Genomic DNA, 16,560 nt, shown 5'->3' on the forward strand with positions numbered 1-16,560 from the left:
GGGAGACGCTGGCGGCGGCGGCGCTGCTGCAGGAGCAGCAGCAGCAGGAGGAGGAGAAAGAAGAGGAGGCGGCGGCGAAGGAGGTGGGGCTGCGGCGCGCTGCCTGCCTGCCTGCCTGCCTCGCCTCGCGCTCCTGCTCTGGCCTCGGCCGGCGCGAGGGGAGAGCCTATAAAGGGGGCTGCCGGCGGGGAGCGCCGCCTATGCAAAGAGCGCCTGTGACACGCAGGGGGCGGGGAGGCCAGGCCGCCGAGAGGCGTAGGCAGGGTGTCCCGTTGGGGGCCGGCGGGCGGCGTGTGGGGAAGCCGGGAGGAGCGTTGCTGGCCGGGCTCCCAAGGCGGTTTCCTGCCAGCTGCGCTCGTGGTCGCTGCATGCAAAATGAAGGCGCACAAATCTCAAGGGCGCCTCAGTGTGTGTGTGTGGGGGGGGATATTCAGCGTTAGTCCCCAACATATATAGAAAGCTGAGGCAAAGGCACCCAATTTTAGAGTATATTTATGTTAAGTAATTTATACCAAAGGTAATTCATGAAAAGAACCCGCAAGTGCCCGGGAGATTCTGTGGGAGGCTGCAAGGCCAGGAATCAAGCGAGGAGAACAACGCTCAGGGAAACTTGCCCATCCCAGTGTTCTCCAGGACCTTTCTGCCCTCTAAATGTGGGGGCCTCTGTTGTTGTTTTTTAAGTGCTAGTAATCATGAAGTTGTTACAATAAGTGCCATACTTTTAACTTAGGGAGGGGGGAAGGTGTGGGTACTGCGTACCCTTGAGTACCCCCAGAAAAAATGCACTACACAAGATGGCCATTTCTGTCTTTTCAAAGCTTGAAAATCTTTGCATTTAAAGGGGGAAAGATCTGGGACGACACTGGGATGGGGACATCATGTGGACATCCCTGTATTAATGAGAGAGGCAGGTGCAAAGCCACATATTCAGGTGTTGGACAGAGGCGTGGCGCGCATCCCGAGGGCGTGACGCACCACCTGTGGGGCGTGGCACACCACCCATGGGGGTGAGTGGTGCGTGCCCTGGGAGGTACCGCCGATTGGGGGTAGGCATTTTGCCCCCCCCCTTTGGAATGGCACCCGGAGCGGACTTCCCCACCCCCTTGGAACACCCCTGGGTGTGGACACCCCCAGAATGCTGGACTAGGTGGCCGGATCCAGCAGGGATCGTCTTATGTTATCATGTTACAATCTCATCCGTATGGGAGGGTGATATGTGCTGCCGCTGCAGTTTTGAAGAGCTAAAAGGTACATTTCCCTATTTCTCTGCATCCTGGTATATTATAGGTTGCTTCCAGACAGATGTTTATTGTGGAACTGGTACTGCTCTCGCATACACACCCATGACATTAGCATCAAAATGCTAGGCTGTGTTTCATACCTTTTATATTCAGAGTCACAGTTTTCACAGAAAATCAGTTGTTGTTTTTTAAAAAAAGAAAAGAAAAACAGCAACACCACACCTGCTGCCAATGTCCCATTTGCAATTTCAGAATGGTAAGTTTGCAGTATTAAGCCCACAGCTGGAAGCACCCATAGACATTTCAATTGCCTCACAACTGTGGTAAGGATAGGGCAGGATGCAATAATATTGTGCATTTCAAAAGTTTGTACAAAGCACTAGCAAAGGTGCAAGATCCTGGTGGGTAAATATGTATTGGAAGGTATATGCTTGAGGGTTTCCTATAGGCATCTAGCTGGCCACTGTGGGAACAGGATTCTGGTACAAATGAGATTCAGCAGAGCTCTTCTTGTATTCTAGGTAAGCTCTTTAAGAGTAGGGGCATATCCACATTATTACTTGTTTTTGCAGTTGTTCTCACACAGCACCTCAGCTTCCTGCAGTCCACATCAACAGTAGGTTTCAGCCAATTGTGGCACTTCTCATTTACACAGTCAACAGAAGAGCTTGTGGCCGTCTGTGCAATTTGCATGGCTGGTCTTCCCCAGTTGTATTCTAGAGCACCAAACAGAGAGCACAGGGGTTGCTATGGAGATGTAGCCTCTGGTACAAGTTCATTGCATAGCAACAACTTAAAATACAGCATATTGTTTAGTGGTAATGAACTCAGTTCTCTGTGCAAACTTGAGGCAATCAAAGGTTTGAGAAACTCTTCAGGGGGGCGGGGGACAGCAAGCTTCTCAATGAATGCTGAGCAATGTATGATCAGGAGCCATACAAATGCCTTTTGACTGTTGGAGGGGGGTGAGAACCCACAAAATCAGGTAATGGAGTATCCTGGGAGAGGATGAAGCTTGTTGGCTAGAACCCTAAATAGAAGCACTGCACACTGACGTTTTGTTGCTTATTTATTTGTGATCTCCTCCCCTTCCTCCATGATGATCAGGGCAAGATGGTTGTTTACCCTCAAAAGAACTATGTTGCTTTCATTGCGCCTCCTACTACCACTGCTTCAGGGGACTGACAGTGATGTATCCCTTTGCAGCTTGTAACTGATTGGTATTTATAAGATAATGTGGTAATAGTTCCCCCATGGTGAGTCCAAAGGCAGCAGGAGTTGCAGGAGGGTGGTTGTTAGGCTGTTGGCTATGCATGACACAATAATTTGCGGTGGGGGGGGGGGGAGAGAGAGAGAACAGGGAGTATCAGTGCACCCCAAGAAGAGAAAACAGCAAAGAGAAGAATGCAGAATAAAGATTATCTCAGGTGCTTCTCGGATGAGAAACCATAAAAATGGTCATTCCCTTCCCATCAATATCCAGAGGCCAGAGGAATAGTCCTGGGCCCAGGAGGATGTACTATATAGTCTATTATCAACTATTTTTAAAGCCATGTGGCACAAGACCCTGTTAGACGGTGTGATTCAGTTGGATAGACTGTTGTTGTGGTTTTATTATGAGTGATATTTTATTGAAAAGGTGAAATGTGCACAGGGGCTATCTAGGATGAATACTGTACCTATTTGTGAAAGCAATAGGAAACAATACTTTTAGGGGAACTGTCTACACTGTACAATGCACAATGGCTGCATGCACTGATGGAATCTTGATTTGTCAAAAAGCAGCAAAGGAAAAGTTCGATTTTGTCTGAGAGAGGTAAAGTGGAGGCAGGAATTTAAAACAGAAGATATAATCCTGTTTAATATATTCGGGGGGGGGACGTTTGCCCAAATATGCATATCTATCAGCATTTAAATTCCATTAAAGAACAAAGCAGTTGATTGCGATTCCATCTATTTGGAACTTGCCATGATCCTTCTGGTTTTGATATAGATGTCTCCTCTCTTTAGGAAACAACCAATCCCAGAAAAGCAAAAAAACAACAACTCTCCACTCTTTTTGCTGCAACCAGCGCACTTTCCCCAGCCACTCTCCCCACCCCACTCCCACTTGTTTCCCAGCCAATAGCTGGCAGCACTTGAATCAAAGCAAATGGCTCTCATATGTTGCATGCTGGATGGAGTATTCTGTAGAGATAAATTTGTTGCTCTTTGAATGCCCTTTCTTTGGAGTTGTAACATTTTAATGGCAATGCCCAGGCCTTAATGCATAGTACACGAACACGCTTGCCCCTCAGAGGGATAGGCAGAAAGAAAGAAAACTGATACAGAAAGCAAATTACCTTTATCGGGATTATTCATTTACTTTCACCAAGAACAGATAGGAAAAGAAATAAATGCGATGAGGAGAAGGTGGTTTGTTTGTGCACACATAGGTAGATAGATTTGGTGAAGACCTTTATTTCAGCAGGCAAGCGTTTCTAAACTTATACACCGCTTAGAAAGTAAAGCACTAAGCAGTATATAAAGCATACATAGGTTTTTATGACATCATGCATGCTGCATAAACTGTTGGTTTTTCTTTATCTTAAGGTGGTCAGTGGTGCTACTTAGAGGTGTATGTTTGCAGTTTGACCTATTTAGCTGCACACCTGTGGTCTCTTGACTATTTGACTAATTAAAAGGGGAGTTTACTTTCTGCACCGGATACAGGAAGGGATGTGATAGGATACGGTAATTGATTATTTGAAAACTATATTTAAGTTGATTGAATGTTTTGTATGCTGCTGGTGAGGAGGAGTGATGGCTTGCAGCGTTTGGTTGTTATGTTTTCAAAAAGCAAAGATATTGCAAAGATATTGCGAACAGCCATTTATTTCTACGCTCCAGTCGCTGTGCACATTCTGTGTTGGTGAAAAAGTCCAACATAAACATCACTGTAAAAAAAAAAAAGATAGTGGACAAAGGTACTTCAACTGACACTTGTTTACACACTGTTTGGAGTTTTGCTGAAATCAGCTGAATGCTCCTTGCATTATAAATTAAGCATGTGGTTGAATGAAATTCCACACACACACCCAACCCTGGCTGACCTACTGTCTTACTGGATTTGCACGTGAGAGCACATCTCTCAGGCCAAAGTTTTGACGCAACATCCTTGAGCCTTTCACAGAAAAAGCAACAACTGGCTGAGACTCTTCAGTCCCAGTGGAAGACAGCTCACTAGCTGAGTCTCCACCATCGACATAACTAAATAACTTTCAAGAAGGCTGCTGCTTGTTAACTGATGATTGGCTAGTGCTGTTAAAATACTTAACGTTTAGCACTTGGACAGCTTGAGTGCTGATGTTTTTCTGCCTCCCTTAAGTCAGAGTTTTAATTTCCAAGCTCGGGTATAGGAGCCTCAGGCCAGCTAAGAGGTGGCAAACCATCCTAGAGTTTAAAAATAACCTGACAGGAAGGGAGAATAAACCATTTAGGCTTCCCCAGGAGGAAGTTCACAATTTAACTTGGCTATTTGCAGTTTCATTTTTTCCCTTATGCAAAAAGAGAAAAAAGCATGCTGGATCATAAAATAATGGCAATGCCATTTGAACTCACTTTTTAAAAAGTTTTTAAACAAAATTCTATTTTCAAATATCAAGAACAACAATGAGGCATATCAAGAAGAACCCAAGGCATAATGTACTCTATGAAGTATACTCTTTATTATTGTTGTTTTTTAAAGTATACCCTCTGATTAGCAAAATAAAACAAAACAAGTAAACTCACCAAAACTAAATAGATCTATGTATAGGCAAGCAACCAGAAATCAGGAATTCTGTAATGTCTGAACAGTCAGGTACAAGTCAGTAAGGGGATAGCATGGTGGCATTCTTCTAGCCAATTAACAGCTGAGTTGCTACTGCTTACCAGGAGGGAGAGGAGAAGGCATAAGAGAAATTGGTACTGTGCAAACACACCAGCAGGAACGTTGGATTGGCTCTGCCAGTGGATTTGCACCACACTGACCTCCCCCATTTGTCCACCTAACTCAGTATTATCTACACTGATTGGCCGCAGCCATAGCACCAGGGGGCCCCATGTTTGCATTCCAAGACCACACTATAGGATTTTTATTAGTAGTAGTAACTTACTGATACTGCACCATCAATGTATATAACACCTCACAGAGTTGCATGGACAACGTAGGTCCTGTTTTCAATGCCATTAAGCAGATAGATCCTGAGCTTTTGCTTTGTCCAACCATTTTAACAAAATGGTTTTTTTTTAAACTGCTGAGTAAACAACACGAGGGTAAATGTATTAGGAGCCTTCAAACATAATTTAGTTTCATGGTTTCCTAATTTACACTTTGAATTAATTAGACTGATCTAATTAATACTAGGCTACAAACCTAATAGGGTCAGAGGCCTCCTTGGGGAATACAACCCCACAGACCCCCACAGTGGCTAACACTTGCTTTGCATATCAATTTATTTTTATGAGTTTTCTTTAGGTTGCCTCTGTATCTTGTGGTTACACACACACATATACCCCTTTCTCTCTCGCACACAACTTTCTTCTGGCCATGTTTACCTCTACCAACCTCAGTTGCCCCAACTGCCTGCCGCCTTTCTTACATTCAGCCGAGTCTCAGTGTTGGTTTTGTAGAGCTCACTGGCTTGGGGACGAAACCGGAGCTAGCTTAGCCTCTACCTGTCATTGGATTTGGGTCCACCTACTTCTGGGCTCCCTGCTTTCTGCCACTAACCTCTGTTACTGAGTATCACAAATAGGAAGGGTGCTGTTACCATCATGTGACAGGCTTTCCACAGGCATCTACAGTGGTACCTCTGGATGCGAACAGGATCCGTTCCGGAGCCCCGTTCACATCCTGAAGTGAACGCAACCCGTGCCTGCGCATGTGCGGGTCACGATTCACCACTTCCGCACATGCACGTGACGTCATTTTGAGCGTCTGTCATGCACGAGCGGCGAAACCCGAAAACGCTCAACCCAAAGCTACTTCAATCCGAGGTATGGCTGTAGTTGGCCACTGTGAGAACAGGATGGGACTTTGGTTTGATTCAGCAGGGCTCTTTTTATGCCAGAAAGCATGGATCAGCTACATCTCTCAGTTGAGTATGCCCTCACTGCCGAACCTGCTTTCATTACTTTATCATAACAGAACTGCCCTTTTTCATTCCCCAGACTGCATTCCAGTCCCTTTTTAAGGAAGCACATAGAGCTGTGTTTCCAAAAGACACCTAGACAATGAACATTTCCATCTTCCATGCATGTTTTTTATAGCACTGAAAGGGCACATTTGACTCTGGGAAATATCCCTAATGACATGTCACTGGAACGAAATCAGTGCAGTGCAAACATGATTCACAGACATCATTCTGTTCTGTTGTATTAGGAAGCACTGGGGCTGGTCCAGTTAAAAGTATATAATTTGTTAGGCCAATGTACAGGTTTGTTTAAATGATGGTAGTCCTTTTCCTTGGTTCAAAAGAGTAGTGTGAGGTGTACTACATAATTGTGAACTAGAATCTAGAGACACTCACACAGGACATTCACTGCCTTCATTGGTTCTGATTTAAAGGAGAGGTAGAGGTAGTCCTCAAGCAAGCCACTGTCTCTCAGTGGCAGCTCTCCATTTTCAAAATGGGGGTGACTGTACTGACCCACCTTACAGGGTTGTTTTAGTGAAGACCTTTGACCTCTTCTAATGCTGAAGATGAAGATGATTTATATCTGGAAGTTAAAGGAGGAGTAAGACTTCTCCTGTTTTTTGTGTGTCCCCCACCAAGAAAATATTAATATTAATCAATCAATAATTATATTTGTATGTTGCCTTTCCAAAGTTAAAACAATGCTCAAGGTGGCTTACCACATATAAAAAGTATATAACTACAAACATAACAAAAGTAGCCATGAACAATAAACAATACATCAAAAAGTACTCAACCAGTTGTAACAATTTCCACATAAATAATAAGATCTGAAATAAAGATACAAAAAATTAACATCAACAAACCCCGCTAAGCAATACCACAGCCCATACAATCTAGTGATCATCACAGCTTTGGGAATTTTGGCATCAAAAGCATAAAATGTTTTGGCTCAGTGTTTTTCCTATTTATATAAAGAAAGACACTGACATTTTCCAGACTATGATTCAAAAAGTATAGTTTATAAGGTGTGACTTCAATAAAAAGTATACTCTTTTGAAAGAAAGAAAAAATCAGTATAATATGTTAACTCCATAGTTAGATTCTAGTCCTGTTTTACTGATATATATTTACCACTGTTTTCAATTGGCCTTATATGGATATAAGGGATTGGGTCCTAAATGTTGTATTAACATTTTTTGAAAGTCAGTTTAGGAGGGTATAACTCATAGCTGGGGGCAGGGTGGGGGAAATGGTGTGGGAGGGGTTATTTAATCCCCAAACAGCCCAGTGAACACTGACTTGGATACACACATACCCCCCAGTATACAAATTTCAGTAGCTCTTTCACAGTGTTACTATAAATGCTATTTTGATCTCTCCTTCTATGTGTAACAGGGATGGGGAACCTGCGTCCTTCCTGATGTTGATGGACTCAAACTCCCATGAACCACAGCATGCATGGATAATGGATGATGGGAGTTGGAGTTCAACAACATAGAGAGGCCCATAGGCTCCCCATCTCTGATTTACATCACTAAGCTGCCTTGATGAAAAATAATATACCCACAAAAAAGTTAGGAATTGCTATAAATGAAAATGATCTCGTATGTTTTATTTCCATCCTGGGAATAAGATATAAAGTCTTTAGTTTGCAATCATATATAGTGCATTTGCATACATTAGTAACAGTTGTGAAATCACCAACTCATAAGAAGAGCCATTAGTGGTGGCAGCAGGAGGACAAAATGGTTTCAGGATCATGGCCATTATTTTTGTGTTCTTCTAACTATTGATTAGATGTAGCAACTCTTAGCCCCTAATGAATGTTTTGCTGGCAGGCCTTTGAAAGGCTTTGTATAACATGATCGATCAAACCCATCCATACAGTCTATTGATCCGAATCCATAAAACTGTGTGACCTTCATAGACTTGAGTTTAGTTTAGTTTGGAAACCAGATGATTGGCTTTTAATTATATTACACATCTGATTGCTGCTCAAAGCAGCAAATTGTTGATATTTTGAGTTTGTATACCATTTGGCAATATGCAGACCTTTCGGGCACGTCCAGACATGCCCGCACCTGAAAGAAAAGATCTGTAGGGAACAAAATGTATGTGTATATATTGGTCTAATTAAAGGGCTCCATTCAAAGCTGTTTGGAAATGAAAACAGCACAGCTCTTTAAAAGGCAGGTACTGGATCACTGCAGAACATAGAAAGCAGTGGTTACATAAGACCGTGTGAAAATCTGTGTTTAGATAGCAGTCCTATTATTGCCTCCTGTCATCTAAAATGATGGGTTATGGCGTCTGGAGCCGGCCATAAGCTGCGCACTGAAATGTAGAATTTGCATGTGTGCTGCAGATCCCATGGCCAAACTTTTTCTCCGAGGGCCAAACAAGACATTACAGACATGTGTAACTTTCGCTCAGCAGGTTTAGGGCAGTTCTACAAGGAAAAGCAGCCTGAGGAGGCGGCTGCAATAAAGGAGTGGAGGCTGATGGGAAGGGTGCTTAATTATTTTCCTGCTGGCTGTTTTTCACCCTCAGAACTGAGGTGCACAGCCTCTTTCTTCTTTCATGGGGGGATAGAGCATAGGGATCTCTATCCCTTCTCCCCACGAAAACAAAAATATGTATGCCAATGACACCCAGCTCTGTTACACCTGAGTCAGGTGCAGCCATGCAAGTCCTGGACTCATGCCTGGACCCAGCAGTCGGCTGAATGAGGGCCGGTAAGCTGGATCCTGATAAGAGTGGTTCTCAGGTCCAGGGACTGGGCAGATTGCCTGTTCTTGATGAGGTTGTGCACTCCCTGAAAGAACAGGGTGTATCATTGTCACAGGAGATCCAAGTAGCTGTAGTAGCTACGAGTTCCTTTTACCAGCTTCAGTTACAGCCATTCCTGGTCAGGAAAAGCCTGGCCAGGGATAGCCTGGCCAGAATGATCCATTGGTAACCTCAAAACTGGATTTCTCTATGTGGAGCTGCCTTTATTACTGGTCTAGAAGCTGCAGTTTGTGCAGAATGCAGTGGTTAGGCTGCTGAGTGGAACTATTACAGGCAGCACATAACATTATCTCTAAAAGAACTGCCCTGGGGCTGGGGCCTGTTCTCCCCCAGGCCTCAGGTGTTGAGATATCCACAAGCTGTTGCTGGATCTCCAGCAATTTGCTACTGATCCAAGTTTAAGCTTCTGTTCCTTACGTAAGGTGCAGTAAACAATTTAGTACCTGGCTACCTGGGAGATATTTTCCCACAGCGGCTTGCTTTGGATGCAGCCCTCCTGATTGCTTTAAAGTTGGCCGAAATTCATCCTGCAGCATCCTGGGAAGAGGGCCTTTTCTGTTGTGGAACCCATCTTAAGGAACTGTCTCCCTCCTGAAGCATAGCTGTCAACTTTCAGATTTGAAAATAAGGGATCAGCAGCCTCAAAAATAAGGGATCAGCAGTCTCCCCTGTCCCGGGAGACAGTCTATGGGATATCTAACAATCCGTGATAGCAGCAGGAAGCAGCGGGAAATGGCGCTGGAATAAAGGAATTTCCCGCAAAAAAAGGAAAGGTTGACAGCTATGTCCTGAAGATCAGGAAGTTGGCAAGCACCAACTCTGATGTGTTTATCTATTTCATTTTGAAATCTACTATGCCACTCTCTTTAGCAGGGAAGGACTGCAGATCAGTAGCAGTGTGTGTGCTTTACATACAAAAGTTCCCAGTTTAAATCCCCACCATCTCCAGCTAGGGCTGGTAGGGTCCCCTGCCTAAAACCTTGGAGAGTCACTGTTTGTGTTGACAGTACTGAACTAGATGAGCAGTCACAGCTGTCTTCCATGTCTCCAGGATTCAGGTCAAAGACTTCGCCCCTCTTTCACATTCCTTCTCTCCTTCCTTCATTCTGGAGGGTGGCAATTAAAGTCTGAAATAAGCAGAAATTGTACAATAAATATAAATAAATACACACAGACACAAATCCACCATACATTTAAAGCACATGGCTTCCTGCAAAGACTTATGGAAACTGTAGTTCACCCCTCAGAAAGATACAATTACAAGCACCTTTAACAAACTACAATTTCCAGGAATCTGTTCTTCCTCCAATGTACTATAAATGTACTGTGCGTATGCATCCCAAATGTGAAGTGGTTTTCTCTCCCTTAGTCCTTCAGTTGTATCTAGTAACATTCCAGGGGGTTAAAAACTAAGAATGATCAGCATGTGGAAATAGCTCCAGAATAATTCCTAATTAATGTATTCATTTGGAGCATTTGTGAAGTGCACTCCTTTTTTATGTGTCCCTTTTAAACTGTGAGAAGTACCAAGTTTAGGCAGGCAAGAAATATGGCCTTGCCAAATTTCTTGACACTTTCTCCTCCCGACAGTAATGTTACTGTGAAAATGCAACTTGTACAGCACATTAGCCTTTTTGGGTGAAACAAGAGCGCCCCCTAACGTCTTCAGGATATGAGTATGTACAAAGAACAGGTGCAGGCGGGGGGCAGAATACCTGGTTAACAGCACAGAACTTTCCTTGTTGCTAGCTGAAATAGTTGGCAATAAAACCAAAGGTCCAGGGAGTCACACTGCAAAGAAAGAAAAAATGTACAAATCTCCACGAGAGCCATAATCTGCGGATAATCTGGGACTGTGTGTTATTTCTACTAACACTGCTAAACCTCTAGTGTGCCTTGAAGGTCCAAGGCAGTAATGTTTCTGAATACCAATTGGTGGAACAGAAAGTGCTCTTCTGCTCAGGTTCTGCTTGAGCTTTTCCCCACAACATCTGCAGGCGCTTCTCGGCTTAAGGATTTACCTTTGGCGGCAGCAGTCTTTTTCAAGCCCTCTTGCAGCTCATTCCTTTTTTTTTTTGTTATGCTTCCTTGGGGGAGATCTCCAGAGCAGCGCCAATATTTAGTGGCACTAACTGGCTCTCAGCCTGCCCTCCCCAGCTGGTCAATTCCAGCTGCTGCCACACCACCTGTCTCCTGGCGCTCTCTTCAACTTCTCTGTAGAGGCTGCCTCTGGGTGGAGGAGGAGGAGGGGGAGGGGTGCACAGGCCCCAGCCAACACCCTTCCTGCTGCTGCCCTTGGTCACCAGCTCAACCACGCCAGCCCCCAGGGCCATCCCTACCCAGAGCCCCACCCAGAGCCTGGACTGATGCCACTGTCAATTTTGCTCCTGCTGCTTCTCAGTGCCGGTGGGGCTGTGGAGAAGGCAAGAGGCAAAGGAGGGGATCGACTCTTCATTATCAATATATATATTTATATCTATGCACTCTTAAAAAAATTCCTGAGGAGGCATTTTACCTCAGGTGGCAAAATATCTTGGGCCGGCCCTGACTAGTCATGATGGTTATATGCTACCTCCAGTGTCAAAGGCAATACAGTGGTACCTCAGGTTACATATGCTTCAGGTTACATATGCTTCAGGTTACAGACTCCGCTAACCCAGAAATAGTGCTTCAGGTTAAGAACTTTGCTTCAGGATGAGAACAGAAATTGTGCTCTGGCGGCAGCAGGAGGCCCCATTAGCTAAAGTGGTGCTTCAGGTTAAGAACGGACCTCCGGAACGAATGAAGTACTTAACCCGAGGTACCACTTTATAGCTTGACTACCAGTTTCTGTGGAGCACAAGTTGGGAGAGTGCTGTTACACTCATGATTTGCTTGTTGGCTTCCCATAGGCACCTGCTTGACCACTATGAGAACAGCACACTGGATTTGATGGGCCTTTTGTCTGGTCCAGCAGAGCTCTTCTTGTGTTCTCATAGGAGCCTGCCTTATACAGCTCTACGTCTATATTGTCTACTCTTGACTGCCAGATGCTTTCAATGGTCTTGGACAAAGGTCTTTCCCAGTACTTCCTAGGTCATATCCTTTTAACCAGAGCTGCTAGGCTTTTGAACCCAATGTGCAATGCAGAATATAGCAGGAAAACTGAATGGGTAAGGAAAGAAGATACCCTACTGACCTTTAAAATGTTCTTGAAAACAGCAGTCAAAAGCTAAGGTAGGCTGAGTGGATTTAAACCAGCTCTTTAAGACCCGTATGTTAAATTCACCCTGCAGAACCCCCAGCGGAGGTCTGTAAAAATGGATATTTTGCAGGTGGCTTTTGTGCAAAGTTATTATCTTAATGAGAAAATGGGAAAGGCTGAAGAATAAGCATAAAGAAGTAATTATTTCATAGGGCAGTAAATGTAACAGAACACAGGCCTACGCAGGATATAAACACAACTGTAAGATCAAAAGGATTCATGGATCACCTTCATTGGAATAGTCAGTGGAAATTTATAAGAAGCATTCCCCCTAGTTTGCCAGCTCCCCATAAGTGTACAGTTAAACCTCCATTCAAATTATACCTATTGTTTTCTAGCAGATACACTCACTTTTCAAAGATTTATGCGTGACATATTGACAGCCTCTAATCACTGTGATACAATTCCCATTGTGAGTTATTAAAATATACCTTACATTTTAAATGCAATAAAAGGTATGAGCGAACATGCCTCCTTTCTTCATAACACATAAATGCCACATCTGGACCATAAAATTGTGCATTATGGAGAGTTTGTATGGATGCCAGATACTCCAAACTTTGTGCTGTTTTCTCCATTTAGTCTAATTTTCCAGATGTGTTGTAACTTGCAGACACGAGTGTTGTTGAGCAGTTGATTGAAGTATATTTATTTGAAGAAGTGAGGGGTAAGGTTAAGCTAAAGGAAACAGTTAACTGTTGTCTGATGGGGACCCTCATTTAATTCACTTGTAATTTTATTGCATGAAAAGTTGCTTTTAGCCTGCTCTACTGGCAAAATTTCCAGATGGCCTTGCAAGCAAAATGTATAACTTAAACAGTGGCACACTTCCCTGCAATATCATCATCGCATTGTATGGTCCTGCACAGCATTATATGTTGTGGTGCAGTGCAATATACCACACCGTAGCAGTCGCCCTCAAGAATCCTGTGTGCCAACTGAAATTAAGACCATCACCTAGCATCTTGATATTTAGGTGATTACTAAAGATGTTACTTTGACCCAGCCATTGTAGAGCTTTTAGCTTATTGGCTCTGTCCCTTTCCTCTTTTACCTGATTTTATTTTGCTGTGCACTGCTTTGGTACTGTTTGTTAAGTAGGTTATAGATCTGTAAATAAACAGAAGTAAAATAAATGTAGGAGGGCCAGTCATTTGCCAACCCCATTCTAATCACAGCAAATGTTAAAATGTGTCCACAAGTGAGTAGTGGCTGGTGTAGGGTGGAAGGTAGGGAGACCAACAACAGGTAAGCCAGAGCCACTGGCAGGTAGAGCAGGTGAATCACTGGAAAAGAAGATTAAACAGTAAGTGTAACTGAGCTCTGGTGATTCTTTTGCTTCTCAAAAGTAATAATAATAATAATAATAATAATAATAATAATAATAATAATAATAATAATTTATTTATACCCTGTCCATCTGAATGGGTTTCCCCAACCACTCTGGGCAGCTCCCAACAGAATATTAAAAACACGATAAAACATCAAACATTAAAAACTTCCCTAAACAGAGCTGTCTTCAGACGTCTTCTAAAAGTCAGATACAGTGGTACCGCGGGTTACAAACACCTCGGGTTACAAACACATCGAGTTACAGACTCCGCTAACCCAGAAGTAGTACCTCGGGTTAAGAACTTTACCTCAGGATGAGAACAGAAATCGTGCGCTAATGGCATGGCGACAGCGGGAGGCCCCATTAGCTAAAGTGGTACCTCACATTAAGAACGGTTTCAGGTTAAGAATGGACCTCTGGAACGAATTAAGTTCGTAACTAGAGGTACCACTAGTAGTATACCAAACTGTAGTTGTTTGTTTCCTTGACATCTGATGGGAGGGCATTCCACAGGGTGGGCGCGACTACGGAGAAGGCCCTCTGCCTGGCTTCCTGTAACCTCCCTTCTTACAGTGAGGGAACCGCCAGAGAATGCCTTTAGAGCTGCACCTCAGTGTCCGGGCTGAACGATGGGGGTGGAGACGCTCCTTCAGTTATACTGGGCCGAGGCCGTTAAAGTTCAGCACCAACACTTTGAATTGTGCTTGGAAATGTACTGGAAGCCAATGTAGGTCTCACCCAAGGTGTATTTTTGTCATTCTTGCTGTCTAGAGGTGAGCCTCAATGATCTATTTAACCGTTGAAGCAAACTATAAATGTGATAAAATGCATATGTGTACTAAGCCACAGATAGGTAATGAGAAATTCAATATTAAATTCAAACTGAAATGAATTTCTCCCTCATCCCTACATATAAGCGTACCTCTGTGAAATATATGTTGGGTTGAGGACCAAATTTACACACCCTTCTCTGTCTTTCTGACACACATCTCTCCTCTCACCTCTCTCTCTCTCTCTCTCTCTCTCTCTCTTTCTCTTTCTAAGAACCCCCTCTCTCTGGCACACCCTCTTCCCTATTCCTCTCCCTCCCTCCCTATTTGCTCTCTCCCACACCCCTCTCTCTCTGTTGCCCCCCTTTCTCTCCATTTCCAGCATACTCATTTCTTTCTCTGTCCATGCCCAGAGTATGATGTCTATGCTCTGCCTCCATGGTCAGAAGCAGTAATGCTTCTGAATACCAGTTGCTGGAAACCAGGGGGTGGCAGAGAGTGTTGTTGTGCTCAGGTCTGCCTGCAGGTTTCCCACAGGCATTTGGGTGGCCCATGTCAGAGCTGGACAAGATGGGCCACTGGCCAGAACCAGCAGGCTTTTTCTATGTTCTTCTTTTCTTCCCACTCTGACCAGCACCTTCCCCACGGCTGCTGTTGCCATCACCAAGAAGGCAACCACCGCCATGGGCCTACCCAAGGGGGGGGGCAGGAGGCAGCTGCCTCCCCACCCCCAATCAAGTAAAACAATATAAATATTTAACTAACTGACCAGTCACGATGGTCCTGCCCCCCCCCCCTTAACAAAGTCCTGCCTCCCCTAACAAAAATCCTGGCTATGCCCATGACCACCGCCCCTTCCATTTCCTGTCTGGGCAGCAAAACTAGTTGCAAGGTGGGTGGTTCAGCCACATCCCTCCTGTCAAAGCATTCTGCTCTCCCTGCGATGCCTTTTGAAAGTTCTACCTGGCCTCCACTTCTCCACAGGTATGGTTCAGGATTGAAGGGGTTGGGTTATGAGAGACCACCACAAGACACATGAAATCCATTCACCGGTCACATCCTGCCAACCCTGTCTTAGAGGTGCAATAGAGCAAGGCGTTCCTTCAGTGGCACCACATCTGGAATCATGATGGAAAGTGGACTGGACCACAAATGATATTCAATGGGGGAGCATGCTGGGCAAGGGCCTGGGTCTATATTTGGATAGGTTGCACTGAGCAGCTTTGCAGCAGGGCTCCCAATCCAGCCAGCTTGCAGTGTGGGTCCCAAGCTCCTAACTTTCTAACCTATGCCATCAGGGCAGCCTGCTAGAAGAGAGAGTTACTCACCTGTCATCTCCAGTGCCTCAAGAACATCATTACAGAGAGCGAAAGCTATACATAGCAGCCTTCCTCAACCAAGTTTTTTGACTACAACACCCATCAGCCCCAGCCAGCGTGGCCAATGGGCAGGGGTGATGGGACTTGTAGTCCAAAAATTATGGGAGTGCATGGGACAAAAAGGCCTCTAAGATTGCACCTGATCCTTTTAAAGCTGCTAACTTTGGTGTTACTATTAAAACAATTCATCATTCAGGTACAGAACAAGCTCTTAAGAGTGCTAATCTCTGTGTATTTACTCAACTGTTTCCTGGCTTATCTCTAAACTGCCAGCCTTGACAGGGACTTCACAGTATTTGATCTGAGCTCTGAATTCCATTGCTGAGTCATCACTTAAGTCCCTTATAGATTTTTACATGTTTCCTTGTGGGAGGTCAGGGTATTTGGTAGGAAGAAGGAAAGCCACCACAATTGTTGCTGGTTAAGCTGCTCCTTATATAACTTTTTACACATTGAATCCATAGTAACACAACCAACAGCCAATTGGACCCAGTCCAGAATGTACAAGCAAAAGCTCATTTTCTACTTGTGCTATGAAATAGAATTGTTGTTGTTTTCCTTATCACCATCCTAGATCCCTACTATTTGGTGTGTGTGTGTAATTCCTTCCGTTGCCCTTTGCAGATGCCTCTTTATTAGAT

The sequence above is a fragment of the Podarcis erhardii genome, assembly GCF_964252035.2.
Source record: "Podarcis erhardii genome assembly, chromosome: 11".
Lineage (NCBI taxonomy): Eukaryota > Metazoa > Chordata > Lepidosauria > Squamata > Lacertidae > Podarcis > Podarcis erhardii.